Source organism: Haemaphysalis longicornis, unplaced genomic scaffold, assembly GCF_048455015.1.
Source record: "Haemaphysalis longicornis isolate Haplotype H1 unplaced genomic scaffold, Haemaphysalis longicornis Haplotype H1 scaffold_12, whole genome shotgun sequence".
Classification (NCBI taxonomy): domain Eukaryota; kingdom Metazoa; phylum Arthropoda; class Arachnida; order Ixodida; family Ixodidae; genus Haemaphysalis; species Haemaphysalis longicornis.
This window is the reverse complement of record NW_027526225.1, coordinates 117301067-117317907: the sequence shown is the minus strand read 5'-3', so window position 1 is coordinate 117317907 and position 16841 is coordinate 117301067. Positions and strand designations below refer to the sequence as shown.

At 45.2% G+C, this 16841-nt stretch overlaps 1 protein-coding gene across 2 annotated transcripts in view; it reads right to left on the bottom strand.

The window, feature by feature from the left end:
- Nucleotides 1–5510: 5510 nt before the first annotated feature.
- The window catches only part of LOC144163357 (uncharacterized), a 281121-nt gene continuing 269790 nt past the window's right edge, over nucleotides 5511–16841 (bottom strand). Inside the window, exon 10 of one of the 2 annotated variants that reach the window (XR_013320892.1) lies at nucleotides 5511–8954. The gene's annotated coding sequence lies outside the window, so the exon portion shown is untranslated. The other variant, XR_013320893.1, reaches the window with a different exon arrangement.

Sequence of the window (16841 nt, the reverse complement as noted above, 5' to 3'; positions counted from 1 at the left end):
AGTCCATAAACATGCAATTAATTTGCACACACTTCATGAACGTTGCAATAACGTTGTTAATCCACATACATTTTACCTATTGCATTCTGGGCTGACAGCGCATGCTAATCAGATTGAAAAGGTATGATCAGTATCCATACCAATGCTGCAAACCACCTGGTCGACTTTCAACATAAAGAGTAAAACTATGCATACAAGTCACTTTCATGCGGAAAGCATTACCTAAACAAAAGAAAGTACACAATTCTCACACCCAATTTTATTTCGAAATCTTTACTATTAGAAACCCCTTTCAGCAATAAGCTTAACACGTGCTTATTTTGAAATTTTCTTTATTACAAGCCTCTTTCCAGCAGCGCGCTTCGTAAAGACGCAGCTCCTACTTATTGTGTGCCCCGCACGTGGGGATCATTCGCAGCGAGTGCAGAAGGAACATAGATAAAAATGTCAGCCCCCTACTTGCCATGTCACCTGTAGTGAACAATGAGTGCGCAGTGAACACGTGCGTAGTGTGCACCGAACCTGGAACACGCGCACAATTAACTACAGTTGAACCTCGTTATAAGGACCACTGATATAGCAAATCATCGGCTATAGCAAACTAAATACAATGTTTAATACTAAATACAATGTTTAATTGGTCACGCTCCATTTCAATGACACTTTTTCTTTTATAAAGAGACTGAAACCATGAAAGGCGAGCGCAATATCGGATATAACAAAGAACTTTCTGCAGGCTGAGAAGCTACTTCGAAAAACCTCCAGCGTCCAAAACTGCAGAAGCAGAAAAGGCCCCTTTGTTCGTGGACACTGTGGAAAACTTCATCCTGCTCAGTGCTGTGAATAGCCACCAGGCAAGGATCACATTCTTCCTCGAAAAAATAATGACGCAGGCCTGTTTTGTCAAATGAACTTTGTTCTGTTGTAATTTCCCGTTTCATGTTCTGGTTCATTAAGGGGGGACACTGCTCTTAAAAAAACTTTTTCAATTTTTAAGTAAACTCTGTGAAACTTGTCAGTCTTGCTTCTTTTCCCCCACTGATTTCAAATGTGGCATTATTTTTTTAGTTGGTCAATTAGGTCCTGAGGTACTTAGCCATTTTTGGAGGAACAATAGACAAAGCAGTGTTGGTCATAAAACTGTAATCTTTACATTCTCCAACACTATGAACCCATTGAGTGCAATAAGATAATCAGTTTTTTTATGCTTCGCTTGGAACTAATTTTACAGCTTATTAAACCTTGGTGGCAACACTGGCAAGGAGCTATTTTGAGTGCCAACTTCAAACACTGAAGTTCAGTGAGCTGTAAAATTAGTTCCAAGCGATGCATAAAAAAACTGATTGTCTTATTGCACTCACCAGGGCTCATAGTGTTGGAAAATGGAAAGATTACAGTTTTATGACCAACACTGCTTTGTCTATTGTTCCTCCAGAAATGGTTAATTACCTCTAATTATCTCGGGACCTCATTGCCCAACTAAAAAAATAATACCATATTTGAAATCAGTGGGGGGGAAAGCAACAAGGCTGACAAGTTTCACAGAGTTTACTTAAAAATTGAAAGAAATAGTTTTAAGAGGAGTGTCCCCCCTTAAGCTTGAAATGCTGCAAGGAGAAAGGTAAGCGTTACCTTGTTTATAGTAGGTCCGAAACGTGGAATACATAATGCATTTTTGTATCAAGGATTCTTACGTGAGCCAGATTGCCGATTGATCTGAGCCAATTTTTAACTCTACTTTTACAACGAATATCGAATATAACGAAATAAGTTACTGCCCCAATACCACTTCGTTATAACGAGGTTCCACTGCATCAAGACTGGCATAAAAGCGGCTCTCACGAATGGAGCGGGGATCAGTTAACTGTGCGGAACAGCAAGGCAGCAGCTGATGGTCAGGATGGGGGCAGCAAGGGGCAGACAACCCCAACCGTGAACGACCCTTGGCCAGCTCGGACCAACCAGCACTCGTGGTGGGCACACACAGTGCAGCTGGGGGCAGCAACTTGGACTTCGTCGCGAGTGTCGAGGGAAGTGCTGTATTACCTATTCAGCGTCACGTTGCTCCCATCACCATTATGTGTTTCAAGGTGTTATATCCGCACGTTGTTCTTTGTTGTCCCAGAACAAACTGGTGATTTATGTTCCTCGTGTGTTGGTGTCGCTTCGTCAGGCGAAATCAGGCTCGTGAACCCTTCACATATGAAAGAGGATCCTTCAGGTTAGAAGCATGCCCAGTGTGGGCTAGTTACGGTACCTCAGAAAGAAAACCCCAACTAGCTACACTGGAGCCAAAACAAACAAGCTGTGCTCACCAAATAGTGGTGTTCAAAGACCCATGCACAGTAGACGGACTTCAATGCTTTGGTAACAAAGTATGGCTTTGTTGCCGGCGAGGTGTAGGTAATAAGCCACAGCACTGCACAATTATAGCTAACGGTGGAGACGGGACTTTCCACTTGCTCGCTAAGCCGTGTGCAAGCTCAATTCGGTTATCTGTCTGTCATCGTGGCATGGGGAAAGGCTACCTCCAGTGACTACAATGGGTGCCCTCACAAACCAGGCTCAGAAGGCACAAGGGCTTGAGACAGTCCCCACAACAGTAGTTCCACAAGCTGTCAAAGCATTGTGACACTATTAGAATAGAAGGAATTTTGAACTTACAAAAGCCCCTAACGAACGCTGGAGCAATTTGCAAATCGCGTCCAATCACATTCGAGATAAGAATACCCCAGTCAATGTCCCGAGTTTCCTCACACAACTTATGACCACTTTTGTCATGGGAAAAGTGCACTCAAGGTGAAGTTTCCGTTCCACCACCACCTTTGATGACGCTGTGACAGCGGCGGTGACAAGCTCACACTCTTATGGGAACAGAGTAAGAGTAAGAACACGCTTGAAAGTCTACAGGGACCGTGCAACAAGACTGCTGTGCCGTCTGTTGGGTGCTTCCCGAACTAGGTATGCAGTCGGCAGCCAAGCAGACAATGCTGGTGTAGTTATGCTGTAATGGTGACTTCGTGGCTTGCACAACAATTTTTATGTTGTGAACTGTGCAAACACTTCCTCTAATTCTCCTTCAGAAACAAAGCTGTTTAGATTTTAAGAATGTTCATCCCTTCATGAACACAAACACGAGGGATATGCAGTGTGCGTCACATGAAGGAAGTTCTTGTTTACATTTTGTTGTATGTGTGTCCGTGCGCGGAAGATTAGTGTAAATTGTTCTTTTTTGAACATGGGGCCAATGGAACCAAATGGTAGCCGGTAAAGAGGATAAGAATACGCAGTGCACATCCCGTTTGTGGTAGACAACTGACGGATCTGAGATTTCTGTCATCTGCGCTTACAACCATCCTAACGCAAAACACGTGGGGTAGCTGAATACAGGGGATCTGGTTATAAACCGCCAGCATGTTTCCTGCATTTCCTACTTATCAGGTAATCCTTTTTTGTGTCTTGAAATGTGTGTCTCGAAACAGGGCAGATGAGACAGCATTTTGTTGACCATGAACATTAATATCGCCTTCTTTCCTCGTGCACTGTGGGGATACTTTTAGATGCGACGCTCAGAGCATCTCTTGTCGGCGGCCCGGTCCTTCCTGCGTGCGTCCGTTGTTGTCCGTCCTTCCTGCGTGTGTCCGTTGCTGTCCGCAGCCTTTCCCCTCTCCCCCTCTCCTCTCCGATAGCGAACACTCTCTCGCGAGGGGCATTGGATTGGATTGGCTTGGCTTGGATTGGATTAAAGTGGATTGTGTTGCGTCATAGCCGCGGCAGACGCACTGGCGCTGGCACGTGCCTAGGTGAGAGCGAACACACTCTCTCAAATCTGCGGGTGTGCGGCCCAGCGCGCTCTCACTCCGCCGGTGGGCGGCACTGCGCGCGGTGCTGCGCATGAGCAGTACTCTCTCTCTCCGCGGTCTTTTCTCCTTCGGGCGCGCTGCGCATATAACCGGTGTGCCGCTCTCCGGCGGCCTTTCGGTCGATGGTTGCTCTCTGCTTGCGCTTGAACCCCCCTCAGCGTCGCATCACACCAGGGTTCCCGCGAGGGGAGGTGGGCGTAATTTTTTTGTTTACCCATCACTTCTCACACCTAACAGTTTTATGATCAACACCTATACAAATGATTAGTGCAAATTTTGTTGAGTATTGCAATCTGCTACCTCGCCTGCTTTCTTTTCTTCTACTTTTTTTTTTGCTCTAATACAACTGCACTGGATTAGCAGCGCGGAGGTTTTTGTATCTGATTAACATGAAAAACCGGGCGTGTTGGCACATAATCTAGGCAAAAAAGCGCAAAAAAGACAAGGACAGAGAGACACATGTCAGCGCAGTCCTTGTCGTGTGTCTCTCTCTGTGTCTTTTTAGCGCTGTTTTACCCAGATTCTTGGATCTGTGGCGTTTTTTCTTCACTCGCTGCGGCAACCGAAATCATATTACGATGAGAATTATTTGTTGATCAGCAATATTGATAGTTCAGTTCAACGAGCTCACTGCTGAAAGTGATTGATGTAAAAGAGGTCAATAGTGTTCGATCACAGCCGTTGTCACTTGCCCTGGTGACTATTTATCGAATTTTGTTTTACGCAAGGTCAACGCGGTAGGCAGAACTGCAAGCACAGCTTTTGTGCACACAGCTGAAAAAATGCAGGAATGGTGGTAAAGTTGATCTCATTTTTAGTGCAAAGTGCTCGCAGCAGATGCAGCATGAACAATAAATACAGCAGCCACGTCTGTCGAGGTTACTTCCGCACGTAGTAAACACCCTTCTAGCCGAGAATCTCACTGATATCAAATGGTCAATTTGTTGCGACAATTTCCTCAAACCACAAGCACATCCCTTTTTATCTGAGGTGAACATGTATTGGCTCGTAAGTGCAGGGGGCCCCACAATGAACCAACGTGCATTAATGCTTCTTTTTCGCCCCGTTTTTTATGTCAGACAGGCTTGCTTGAAGCAGCTGCATTACCATTTACATGCGGACAGCTCTAAAGTTTATTTAAAAGTGTCTAAAAGTCTCAATTGCAACAGCAAAAGACTCTATGTTTACGGGGTTTACGCTCGCTTGATGGGTACAGCGACCTTTGACAGTGCAGTTCTGTTCAGCGCCATATTACCCAGACGCGCTGAAAATGTGCTTGCTCTTGAATGATTTCATGTCCTTTTCCTCATTCGAGCCAATAAAAAATACAGAGCTGTTAATACGGCGTAATTCAGCTAGCTGGATTACATTGTTCATTTTCACAAACACCTGCTTAGTACGCGGCTATGGCACAAACATCCCACCATGGAACGCTGGCACGCCCGATGGTGGCGCTGCAACGGAAGAGCAACGCGCCCTATTTAGGTGTCACACGCTCCCTATAGCGTGCCACCAGGATCTCTGCAGGATTCAGAGACAAGAATCCAAGGGTATTCAAGGACTTTCAAGGCCCTGCCAAAGCATTTTCAAGGGTGCAGGGGAGCGTGTGTCCTAACGTTTCACTATTGTTTTCACATGCTAAACGTTTGTACCTCTACATCTCAAAAAACTTATTTCAACAAATATCTCTTTGGAACAGCTCCACTCTTTGATAGTGGACAAGTTTACCCCCTCCCACAGTAATACTGAGGGAGCTTTAAAAAAAACTCCCCCCACCTCCCCGAAGGGGATCGTGCGGAAATGCGAATGCATTGGGTGCACCGATGAGTGCGCTGCGAGTAATTATTATTAATGGCGTAATTAATGAAGAGAGACGAGAGTGTGAACGTAACCATTTATTCATTCATCAGCACAACACGCCCGCCCCCGCGCGAGCTCTCTCTCTGCCGAGCTCCGCGATGCGAGCGCCCTCACACACCCGAGCGCGCTCCTCCTCTCCACTCACTCTCCGCTACTCCGCCCGAGCTCCGCGATGCGAGCGCCCTCACACGCCCGCGTGCGCTCCTCCTCTCCCCTTGCCCTCCGCTGCTCCCCTCGCCCGAGCTACCACCTGCTCCGGTTGCTAGGCGCACCACAGCTGTTGCTAGGGGCGAGGAGGAGTACGGAGAGATAACACCTGTGGGTGCACGCCGGCCAACGGAGCACGACAGCCCCCGACTAAGAAATGCATTCGCATTTAAAAGCCACGTCATCTTGAACTTTTTGAGCTCTGCAAATGCTCTTAATACACAGTCTCAAATAGCGAGGAACATAATGTAATACCCCCTAACATTCTCATCCTTCAAATTTCTGTGTTCATTAGGGGAAGGGGGGGGGTATTGACAACTCTACTGGCTCTTCCCCCCATCACACCCGTAAAAATAAAATATTTCAGTAAAGCCTAGGAGCTAGATGCACTGTGTTCTCACATTCAGAGTTTTGCTTATCTGTGCTAATTTTTATTTCACCCTGGAGTGTCAGCACCATTCATTTTCGAAACATAGTGGGGCCTAGCTAGGGTGGGGCACAGCAATGGGAAGATGTGTAAAATGAGTAACAGGGTGAGGCAATGCAGAAAGCAGTACAGAAAACTGGAAGGGCACCTATGCCAGTTTCTGCCTCATCCAATGCAGGGATTTTGTTCAGTACGATCCATTGTATTGCCACGAACCATGCACTGGGTTTGTTTATTTGTGTTTTGCTTTCACCACCCGGCTGCGCTGGTCTGTGTTATCTCTGCGGCAAGGAAAGCGCGCGTTCCATTCTTTCTGTGCCACATGTGTTATCTGCTCTGATAGGGAGAGCATTCCGATCTAACGTGAACAGCCCAGAATAATCTTCTTCCATCTACAATGTTCTCGATGCGAATCGACGGTTCGAGAACCACGCGCGCCGAAAGATAAAAAGCCTGCAGAGCAGACGCCGGGGTATTCGATTCTGCGACTCTTGCCGACGCACATCACTTTGTTGACCGCTGCTTCGCCGCCTCTGTATTCTTTCGAGTTGTTAGGGGCGCACAAGTTTGCTCCAATAAACTTGTTTCTTTTCCAAAACAACTGCGTCGTCCTTGGCTTCGTGACAGTATAAAGCAGCATGCCTGTGCTTCCAAGCTCACTTTAAACTGTAAAACTTGTATAAAGCAGCACTACTGTACTTCGAGCTGGCTTTAAATTGTAAAAAGCATGTTTGGGGTGGGGAGAGTGTGGGGCCACATGGATATAAGCCACGAAAACCTGGTCATGTAATCGGGTCTCCTCTTTGTTTCCCAAAGAAATCACGGGTTTTCAAGGAAAAAGATAACATTCCAGGCTTTCAAGGCCCTTGAAAACTCAATTTTCAATTTCAAGGGCTTTCGAGGTTTTCAAGGGCCTGTACGAACAACTTTGTGCCACAAACTGCGAGCAGAGGATGTGACCTCACATAAACTGAACTCGTAAAACATAAGGATGACATCAAACAAGGTAGGTGAAAATTCTGTGCCCTTCGCTATGGCACGCCCCCCCCCCATTACAGGTGTGCAGCTTTTGTGCAGAAAACAACCACAATCTCGATTTCAACTGAGTTTGTTTTCCACAAAGATGTCGCGTTTTTAAAGCAAAGCTTATTTGGATAGGGTCATTTTTCATGTCCGCAAATGAGAACTCTTGATGCTCCAGGTGTCTATGAAGCGTGAGGCATTCTATGGCACAAGGCATTGGAAAATGAACATCCAGTGTGTGTACTATTAGCATGTGGTCACCACCCCAGTCGCATGCCGTTAAAAACACAATTTGTAGGTCAAGCTTATACCATGTCTTATCACATGGACATGCATTTCGAGTAGATTAGTTATCAATAGGCACCATTTGCAAGCTCATTAGTGCAAAAATAAAAGAGTGTGAATGTATGTATGTGTCTTTCTTAGGGATGGCTGCCATCAATGCTCAGGAGAAATAAAGTCTTCTCACACCTCTCGAGCAAATTTTGAGTCACCTTTATGTTCTATGCTTAAAAGCTTCACTGGTCATCCAGCTTCACAGAGCGGAACGGCTCATGATGTTTTTATTTTGTTCGGGGTACGTAACAGCAGCAGCAAGATGGCAGAAGGCTGAATGCTGTTCAGTGTTTCTGCAAAATATTTAAAATCAAACACATTCTTTTTACCTGTATAGCAGCATAGTAAAAGCTCGTTGATTCGAACTCGAAGGGGACCATAAAATTGTTCAAATTAAGCGGAGTTCGAATTAGCGGGAGGGCACTAGAATGAATAGATGGCGCGCCCCACTGTGCGGACAGAACACAAAGCAGCCACCTCTGGACTCCGTATCGCGAATAAGGCACTACTACACGTTTGTGGCAGATGATTTCGTAAATGATGTTCATGGAGCGCGAACAGCAAATGAAATTATTTTCTCAGTCCGCTGCGGAAGCAAAAAATGCTGTCGCTGCAGTGTAGCGCACGCGCTACGCTACAGTTTTTGTTTTATTGCTTCGCATCTCTAGTAAATTTGGTTTGGTTTGTATTTGCAACGCATTGTACTCCTCTAGGCCGATTTTTTCTGCGAGGAGCGATGGAAGCCACAGGATCCCAGTTCCAATTAACCATTCTGGATACCGACACATTCGAATTATCGGGAGTTTTCCCCCATTCGAATTAACCGAGTTCGAATTAACGAGCTTTTACTGTATACTGAATCTAGGTAAAACAGCGCAAAAGAAAGACAAAGCCAGAGGGAGACACACGACAAGGAGTGCGCGGAATCAGTGCAGTCTTTGTCATGTATCTCCCTCTGGCTTTTTTTTTTGCGCTGTTTTACCTAGATTACATACCAACACGCCAAGTTTCCCACGTTAATTAAGTACACTGAAGTCCTTCCTAGTGCATTAGAATGCGCGGAAATATTCACCCGGCAGCCATCATCCAAAGCAGTTTTCCCACACAGTGTGGTTCTTCAGACGTGTCACTTGAGAGACATGTTGAGGTCAGTGATGAGGACAATTTTTCCAGCAGCCCATGATCAGCAACACGCACTCCAAAGTGATGTCTTCACTGAAGCCTGTCCAGGTGCCTGCCTAAGAAAGGTCCACAGCACAAATTTTAGCGCAGCTCCAGAACATACTACCTGGAGTTATTAAGTTCATGTATCACCACACGTGATAGAGTAATCACAGAAAAACCAGTAGTACCCTCAAGTTTAACAACCCTTAATGTATAATCTTGCAAGTGAAGCTTGTAACACGTTTTAAATACTGTAAAAATTTTTTAAGCATAGTGAAACTCTGCATCGTCACATGGTCACAAACGTATAGGCTGAATGTTTCTGCCGTATCAACAGAGCTCTTTACAAAATGCGCTCGTTACAGAACAGCTCGTTACAGCTCGTTACAAAACGAGCTCTTTACAGAGCTCGTTACTCAAAATGTGGTTGGTCCTCTTTACATGCCTACGCCAAATGTATGCCATTCGTTGTGATGGAATCAGTGAAGCCACATGGCTGTCTTTTATCTTTCAGCCACAGGAATAAAACTACAAAATCATAAGCAACAGGATTTTCTAAGCAAAATCTTGATTTAATAAACCACATACACATCAATCTGCTGTGCAAAACAACAATCGATGGCATTGCAACGGTCAGAAACGGCAAAGATGTATAGTACTCTGAGGATGAAATTTCAATAAAAAAAATTAGTTCTTTTTTTTAAATTGTTGGTGAATGGGTGGGTGGATAGCTGCACTTATGCTGATGGCTGCAACAAATCAGCAGTTTTGTCACAGGTGAGAAACAGCGCAAAAATTAGTTCAGTCAACAGAGCCTTGAGTGATCCAGTCCTTTATGTCCAGCTTCAGCATTAGCTGAGCAAAGAACTCCTAGGGAAAAAAAAAAAAAAAAGGAAACACTTCAAAGAGCATGTCACAGTGTGCGTACACTTTTTGGTTTTCAAATGAAATCAATAAGAAGCTTATGAATGCAAGAAAGGGCATTAGAAAAGTTGCCACACACACAGAATCTTTGCTCAGTGCACTAGTTCCATAGCTTATAGAATTTCCTTGGCATGGCTGCAGTGGTTACATTATAACAGGTTGGTGAAAATGACTGCACCATTATTGACACAATGCAAGAATAATAAAGTGCTCAAATGTTGCCACAGAGAGGAACAAAAAACATTCTGGGAGCAATCCACCATGGTAATGCTAGAAAAGAAACTGAAGAGACCCATGTCTGCCCAGAGAAAAGCAGGGGAGAGCTGGAGGGGAGAACTTTAGGTAAGAAGGCAGGTGGCGACTAAATCCAGGGGCTTTAGAGGGGGGGGTCAGGGAGGACTAGGGCCTCTCCTGTCGCCAAAAAAAATGCCCCCCACATCTTGGCTCGGCATAGCCAAGTATGTGCGTGTATGTGTATGGGTGGGAAAATGGGTGTTTCAGTGTCGGAACACCCCCTGGAATTTTCGGAGCATTGTAGATACATTCCTTTCCTAGTTTTCGGTTGGAGAGGTGATGCAAAGGTGAAAAAAGTTTTAAGTAAGGGTCAGTATGTAGAGGAACGCACAAAAGTTTTAGGCAATCCCGATAACACAGTGAACGAAACAGCTAACACTTCGGCTTTAAAAAGGGGAAAAATAATGAAGATATTGGTTACGTGCAGGCTCTATTTTATCTTTTACCAGAGGCAAACACCACCTCTGAAAAATGCTTCCGGCAATGTCCCTCGCCCGATCAGACAAGTAATGGCTCCAAAACAAAAAATAATTAAGTGGCCAGAGCGATTTCAAGCACAAGGCCTAACATGACCGAGTCATTTTGCCAGAACACACGCCCCACCTGACAAGGCTGATCATTCTTTTAATTCCCCATGCACCCTGTCTCTTTTCCTCTTGATAACTTGTTGCTGACAAATCCCTATCATCTGAGTTTTGCTGTTCGTGTAACGGAAGGTAAATGATTTCCTTCCTATAATTTGACTCTTGATATTGACTGTATCATGCGTGACAGCGCTTACCAGTGAATTTCAAATGCCACACAGAGGATGTGATTGCTCTTCCCCAACCAAAAAATATTAGCCTTAATTATTACATTAAGCAGGATGTCTAAAGCAGATGAAGAGCGGTTACTTAAAATGAATGGTTTGATTAAAGATTTCGATCGCAAAGCCAGGGTTGACCGCTGTGGAAAAACCATTCAGTTCCGACGCTGGAAAAAAAAAATGCACCCTGGTTTTTAAAACCACATCATCATCACCTTCAAAGCCTATTCGAAACGTCTCACTAAACTGCTCAAGCACAGGACCAATACGTGTGGGGGATGTTGGTGTGACTGTCACATACATTGATGCAGTGTGGTGCGCCAGGGTGGTTGGGTATGTGGCGGTGGAAAAGATCCCACAGCAGTGATTTTGAGCTGAGGGGATGTAAGTGGCTCGACAGCGTGTGCGGGAGGGGAAAGATGAGGGCGGTGCAAGTGACAGAGTTTTTCTGACGTCTGTATTGGCCATGGCTAGTGCTTGTTCTCCGAGTTGTAACATTTCTCCCCTAAAGAAGAGGGTTGCCCAGGGAAGCGCCACAACAAGCACATTTTCTTTTGCAGTGGAGCTGTTATACGTTAGGTTCTGACCGGTATTGTGTGCGTCCACAAGGTGTGTAAAAAAAAAAGTCGCGTTGACAAAACTCAATCTTGCGGAGAGGCCACCTTTCTGGTGAATGCTCTGTAGATCTCGATTCAAGCCGTGGTTTTGTGGAGAGGGGGAACCTCGGAAACTCGTGAGGGACCGGTAAGGGCGCTGTCCTCTCGCTCAGCAGCCAGGCCACGTCATGGGTTACGTGGAAACCCGGCCGTCCAATGGGACGGTGGGGAGATTAACATGGCGCCACTCGGAGAGGCAACAACAGGCGTGGGAAGCCACTGCCGGGGACTCAACGAGGCGATGGCCAGAGGAACAGGAGCTAGGGCAACCGGTCTCTCCTCAGCTAGCCTTGACCAACATCGTCCACTGGCAGCATCGGAGTTGAACGACTCAAGCTGCTCAAGCAACACAGGACCCGTCAACGAAACGCAAGGTGGCAGCGCTACGGTGATTTGGATAATAAAGCCTTTTCAGGAATTCTGTCCGTTGGCCTTGCCTTTTGCCTGCATCCCATTTCAGCACCGTACCCACAGCTGCCGCAGGTGAAGGATTCTCCGAGTGTGATCGACGCTACAGCGTCAAAAATGACGATTACTGCTACTCCTGTCTAAACAAGCAGTTGAAAAGTGTTTTGGTTAACAGGCTCATGCGCACGCAGGCTTAATGCACAGCACTGTAGGGATTGTACTTGCTTTTCTCCTACTCACTGTCTAACAAAGAGGTCATTCGATCAAACAAAAGCTGCTATGGCTTGCTCTCGATTGTAAAATCATGCTGCTATCTCCTTTACCGTGTCACCAACAAAGCGACACCGCCTTAGAGCTGACGTAAACGATGAGCTTTACGCTATCGGATTTTTTTTCCTGTCCCCGTAAATGGCCAACCATGGAATTCACTAAATTTAAAACCCAACCGGAACATCGCAGTTTTGTCATTCTAACTTCTCTACAGTTATAGCTCAACGTACAACATAGTTAAGCAACAATAACAATTCATCGGAGAACGTATGTTCACACGCCAAACTTTAAAGACTAAAATGAAATTCAAGGCTCAGGTATTGTTTGAGAACAATACAGCATCAATTGAAAAATGCTAATCGAGGCTTCTTTGTTTGCAATCAGCTACTTGTAAAAGAATCGTGACACAGTGTAAGACAGTGGTTCTCAAATGGGGGTCCGCGAGAGCATTTGAGGGGTCAAAAAAACTTCCTGCAAAACTTTCCCACTGCCGTTCTTTTCTCCCTTTTGCCAGAACTTGCTGGCAATGCAAAAAGGGGGCTTCGCCGCATGACATGTTTGTTTAATTTCTCCCCTAGCACATATATTTTAACATCTGCTTTTTTGCACAACACGCCAGCTCTGAAAGAGAAAAAAAAAAGACAGAAAAGGCAGCATATGGGTGAGAAGACTATTCAAGAGCAAATTGTTTAGCATTATGACACGCATCACCATGAAATTCAGACACCAAATGCGGGCATTGAATAATGGTGTAGGCCACGTAAGTTGCAAGTGCAAGTTGTTTGACATTATGACACCGATCAACATACATTTCTTTGTGGGGTCCCCCATCACTTTCGCAAGCCTGAAAGGGTCCCCCAGCGCGCTCATGGCTGAGAACCACTGGTGTAAGACTTCCAATAACTCGCAGCGTACTAGCACACAAACACACTGCTCATAAGGACTTAGCAAAGACAACTCGTGACTAGTTGTCAGAAAACGTCGGCATACCGAAATCTCTTGCGCTGTTTACGTTACCTCTCCGCGCTGATTCTAGTAAACCGCTCCCAAAAGGTGGCCACACCTTGCAGCAGCATGATGCACCATCTTGTTAACTAGTTACATGCTCTTACCTAATGAATCAATTTGGTCCAAATAGGCGCGAAACGCGCAAGCCGTTCTCCCATGACAACTATGTGAGATGAGGTGCCTTGGAGGACAACACACCACCAAATCAACTGCTAGTTTCGTTTTCGTTTTCAGTCAATGTTGCCTGGTTGCATTGGCTTTCAGTATGCACATGTAAATTTGCATTCATTTTTACTCAAAACAAAATGGTTAACAAACAAGAAATGGAAATAAACCTGAAATAGACAGTGCAATCAGTTGAGCAGATATGTGATGGCTTTTTCGTGTTACTAAAGTAAGCCCCATTTCCAGGTGGAAAAGTAAAGGAGGATTTTCGAATCCTCTCATTCAGCAGCGTTCGGTTCATGGCAAAACCCTTCTGACTTTTAATTATATGCTTGGGTTGTTACCCAACCCACACAACCCCATGCTGATAATTGACGGAAGAGCAGCTGTTCCAATCATCAAGGAACACGCACTCGAAACAGCAGTGCTTTTCTCGAGTGTTTATAATTGGTGGAAGAGCCAGCATTGTTCATGCGTTGCTTTTTGGCTCTTTGTTTGATTGGCTTGGCTTGACAGCCAGCAATGTTTTGTTCCATAAATCGTCATGTGTTTTCCGGCAGCATTCAACAGTGCTGCTGTTCTTTACACCAAAGAACAGCTGCTTCCCAGCAGACTGTCTCTCGGATGTTTTGGAACAGGCAGTGTGGAGATGGTGGCTGCATCGAAACAAAATCTTTAGCTGTGATGGCAAGCTAAACGGTTAGGCTTCGTCACCTTTTCTCATGGCAGCCGTGAGAACTACCTCCAGGAAATTCTCACAGCAGTTCCCATAAAAGCTGGCTGGCCTAAAATTTCCTGAATAATATTACCTACGTTATTACGTCCCAATGTAACCTAACCTAGCATAACCTCACTGAACCTAACGTAGCTTAACCCAACGCATCATAACCTACCCAAATCCAGCCCAACTGCAACAAACCTATTCCAACCCAACCCAACGGCACAGAACTCAACCTATATTACACGTAAGTCAACCCATTCGAGAAGTCCTGTGCGTCGATCTCTTGATATAGTAAGAAACCAGAAACCAGAAAAAACCTTAACAAAATCACGATGACCAAAAAATCCTTAAGCTAAAAAAAAAAAATCGCAATGTCGGACTTGAACCTGAGCCTTCTCGTTCAAAACAAAGTACTATACCACAGCGCTACAGGGGCAGCTGCAAACACGACTTTTTAGGGAATATTTATCCCATAGAATCTCCGGGTAGCATTCTTAGCCAATGAGAGGTGACTGCCGTGAGAAATTTCTGGTGGTATTTCTCACAGCAGCTGCAAACACGACTTTTTAGGGAATATTTATCCCATAGAATCTCCGGGCAGCATTCTTAGCCAATGAGAGGTGACTGCCATGAGAAATATCTGGTGGTATTTCTCACAGTTGCTGTGATAATAGACACTACCAAAAGGTTATAGAAACCGCAGGTGGGATGCTTTGTGGAGCTAGGGGTGCACGTCACTGAAATATGGGTGTGGTCCTTGCCAGGGATGTGTGACATGGTCACGCATCATGCCTTCCCTTTGGACCCGGCATCGCTCGCTTCAGAAGCTGATACACCTGTCCAGGGCAAAGATTGCAAAGCCAGTAGGTCTTGGGCATCAAAGTTTGTGAAGAACGCTGTTTTCTCTCTGCACCGGTGGACCAGCGTGTGGAAGAAGCTGCCCGTTGCAATAGAGCAGAAAGTCCGTGCCCCTTCCTAGGCACTTTCTCAAGCTTCTGAGGACACCTCATGGCTAAGGTGAAAGCAAAGCTGCGGAAAACGCATACACAAGTGCTCGGTATTTCCAGGCAATTAGACGAAGCAGCTGAAAACCTCTCAACAGTGGCATGAACATGTTTGCTAAGAACCTGCTCCATATAGACATCCCAGCTGAGATTCAGAAACAAATCCTGGGCCATCTCCACTAACGTGAAACCCGGGGCGGGGCAAAGCATGCAGTGCATAAATGTATTCTTGGCGCATTGGTGTTTTTGCCAACGGAGATGAAACCGTTGGGGGGTACAGGTATAAAGTAGGGGTGTGCGAATATCATTTTTTTAATTTCGAAGCGAATTCGAATAATAAAAACAAAGTTCGAATCGAATATTTTTCGAATATTTTTCGAATACGAATACTTATTGTTTTTTATAAAATTAAAGTTTTCACCATCTAGAGACACAAAAACCGCAACTTTATTGCACAACAAACCACAAAAAGTAAAATTAGGAATTACACAATGCCACTGCACTCAACAGGTTAAAGGAGCCATGAAGACAAAACACAAGTTGGGTTTATTAGAAAGACTGCTTAGTTCCGATAACAATGATATCAATATCATCGCAATCTTCGAACAAATAACGGAGATATTAAAGAAAACGTGTGAAGCCGTGGCGACCCCCTAGCCAATTTCCCGCAACTTTTCTATGACGTCACGGAACCTTGTTTGTGCGATTGGCGGCCGCCTAACTGACCTGTCGCGACGACACATGACTGGATGTCTGTAATGGGGCCTCTAGTTCCATTTGACCGCATACTTGAATGCTAACGTGCAGTTAACGCACTGAAAATTATATTTTATTGCTGGCCCGTATGACGTCATTCTTGCTCATAACACATCACTGTGGCGCAAAATTTGAAACTTTTTAAATACTTCTTGCTTTTTTTTCGTTAAAAAACATCTTTTGTGGCTGTGATGGAGCTGAGTGAGATACTGAATCCTAGTTCTTTCAAAGTAAACGAAGTTGTATTTTCTCTTCATGGCTCCTTTAAGGTCTGCACTCACTTAAATGTTAATATGGAGAAAGGTTAACTGCTCGACATGTTCGGGGAGCAGTGTACGGCCACCCCACTCCCTTTCCCCTCTTCCCCAACTAGGGTAACAAGCCCCCCGTATCATTAATAAAGTTTCATTCATTCATTGTTCTGCTCGCATTCATCGACGCGCAGCGAGACATGCCCGAGCCCGTGCACAATGCCGCGCGCTGATACAGTAAAATCTCGATGATACTAATCTCGCGGGACCGCAAAAAATATTCGTATCATCCGAAATTCGTATGAACCAACGTTAACACAGACCGAAAAATTGGGCGCTGAAAAAAGTTTTCGTTTATTTCTTTTCTTACTTTCGCATGAAGAAATTCGTGATTTTTTTCTGCTTTTTTTCACCTCCATGTCGCAAAGCAGCCCTTTCTGGATATTCCATGTCGCAAAGCAGACCCTACCAAGGATATGTTGCGCCCCGACCGCCTCCTGTTTGTTATAACTGCGACCTCCCCGGTCATATATCCCGACTTTGTCCCTATCGCCTACGGCAGCCTCAAGGAAACTTCGCGAGACCACCTACGGCAATGCGCAACAACCCGCCTTACGACACGACTATACCGACTTCCACTTTCTACCGGTCCAGCCAGTCAAGCAACATGCGTCATGACTCGCCCGCGTCCGAACGCAG